Source organism: Elephantulus edwardii, unplaced genomic scaffold (genome assembly GCF_000299155.1).
Source record: "Elephantulus edwardii isolate Elephantulus edwardi_28Jun2011 unplaced genomic scaffold, EleEdw1.0 scaffold00001, whole genome shotgun sequence".
Taxonomy (NCBI): Eukaryota; Metazoa; Chordata; class Mammalia; order Macroscelidea; family Macroscelididae; genus Elephantulus; species Elephantulus edwardii.
Window position 1 is genome coordinate 45,286,105 of NW_006399751.1, and position 2,637 is coordinate 45,288,741.

Below are 2,637 nucleotides of genomic sequence, written 5' to 3' on the forward strand. Positions count from 1 at the left end.
GTGTCTGTTGGCCATTTGAATATCTTCCTCTGTGAAAATTCTTTCCATGTCTTTTGCCTATTTTGTAATTGGGTTATCAGACTTTTTCTGTGGATTTCCAGGGAGTATTCTACAAACTTTCATCATGAGATTCTCTGTCTGAGATGGTATTGTCAAATGTTTGTTCCTGTTTGGTAGGTTTTCTTTTCACCCTGTTGGAAAATGTTTTTGATGCACACAGGGATTTAATCTTTAGAAGGTCCCATTCATCAATTTTATCCTCTTCAGATTGTGCATTTCTGGCTGTTTTAACCTGGCTGGTGTAGAACCTTCTCTTTCTCCCCTGCCCTGCCCCAAACCCTCTCTTCACCTGTGAGCCCTGAGCAAATAGTCTGGGGAGACTGAACCATTAGTTTATTTCTGTTGCCTAAAATAACAGGGCTGCTGCCTCAAATAATGAATACTAATGCCTCCTCTGTCCCTGGCAGGTCCTTGAAGTTGTTACCCTGGGGTCTCTTTCCATCTGTCTCAAGCTAAGGGAGTAAATACAGATGCGAAGAGGGTCTCCTAGTCCTTTTTTAAGTCTCAAGTGCTGTGAAAACTTGAACAATTTTGTGTCAACATTTGTTTCACCTTTCCTTTTGTGCTTGTTTCCTAACTTTAGAAGTTCACTCTTCTGAGGAAGACTGATCCCTCTGAGCAATGCTGAGAAAAGGAAACTATTGCTGCACCACCCAAGCCTTCCGTGTCCTGACCTTAGTGTCTCTCCAAGCCCCACAGGCTTCAGCAGGCACAGAGTGCCTTGTGCTCTCCTTCCTGTATAAAACCGGTTACTGTCACCTCAGCTCTGATTCATGGGGACCTCATGTGTGCCACAGTAAAACTGTGTCCCATTGGGTTTTTAATGGCTGAGTTTTCTGAAGAGCAGCAAGTCTTTCATTAGAGGCACTTCTATGTGAAACAGAAACCTCCAATCTTTCTGTTAGAAACAATATGTTAACTGTGTCATCACCCAAGGACTCTCATTTCACTTTCCCCTCAGTCTTTCAACATTTAAATTACCGTAGGAACAAATACAGTGGTTTCCTCTAGCAGTACCTTTAAACATCTAACAAATATATGCAAAGTAGTCCAAGACAGAGCTTTTCCTATTTCCACACCCTTATTCTTTGGAAATGAGTCACATTCTCACCCCCTCTGCAACATTAGACTTTAGGCAATAGTAGCCTTATATATAAAGAGGGAAGCAATGATTGGCCAAGATTCTTAGGCTGTGTTGCCGTGATTGCCTGGTGAGTAGACACAGCTTGGTGGAGGGCACAGTGACAGATTGAGACTTCCCATCCTTGAGCCATGTTTGGACAGGCACACACGCAGCCTTGGACGCCCGAGTCACTGCTTTCCCTCCTGCTGTGCCACGTATTGTGATTCTTAGTTCACTCAGCGTAATGTCTTTCAGCTGCTTCCACTCTGTAGCAAGTATCAAGTCTTCATTTCTGCTGCTGGCTGAGTATTCCATTATACATATGTACTACCTTTTTTTTTTTTTATCCATTCATATGGCAAGAGGCATTCAGGCTTTTTCGTATTTTGACTGTTATGGAGTCTCTGCAATGAGAACTGACATACAAGTGTCTGAGTCTGCTTTCCAGAGTGCTAAGTCAGAGGTACTTCTATTTTAGGTTTTCTAGAAACTACCGTGCTATTTTTAACAACAGCTATCCAATATTGCATTCCCACCAGCAATAGGTAAAGTTCCAGTTTCCCCACATCTTTGTCAACATTTTTGTTTTGCATTTTTTTTTAATATTAGCCATTAAATGTTACATGCCATCAAGTAGGAACTGACTCACAGCTGAGTCCAGAGAGTTTCAGAAGCTGTAAATTGCATAGAAGGAGGCTGTCAATCTTTCTCCTGTGGAGCAGCTGGTGGAGTCAGGCTGGAAATAAGATGACGTCTTACTGCAGTTTTGATTTACGTCTCTGTGATAGGTAATGATCATGAGAAGATTTTCAAGTGTTTGATGGTCATTTAAATGAACATTTGGTAGTTTGTCTTTTCAAACTTTTTTGGTAAAGTCCTTAAATGAACAAAAGATTTTTTGTAGAAAATTCTATGAGATGCCATTTTTTTTTTTACTTCACATGCACGATTTAGACATTTAGACTTTTGTTATTATATTAAATAATCCATGGTTGAACTTGTATACTCAAGCGGCTCATTTAAGGAAATAAGAGAAGACACTGATTATGTGGTAAACAGCATTATAAAACATACAAGTTGTGCCCCTGCCTTCTAAAAGTTAATTTTAGAAGTACAAGTCCAATTAGTCTCTCAAGCATTTCAGTGTTTCTCCACTGCTCTTGGGTTGAAAATTCTTCTTCTAATCTACTGAGGTGGTGATTGTTGGTTACCATGAGTTGGAACCACCCCCTACCTGGTCCTACAGGTTTTTTGGTTTTTGGGGTTTTTTTTTTTTGGTGTAGAAGTAGATACTGTTTATTGTTCACAAGTTATACACTGGCAAAGCATACAGAATTTGAACTAAAAAGAAAGCTGCTACTTAATTTTAATTTTCTTCTATTGTGTGAATTGGTGAGAGAAAACTACAGTCTGTAGGCCAAATAAAGCCTTTGGTTTATTTTTTTTCTTAAATT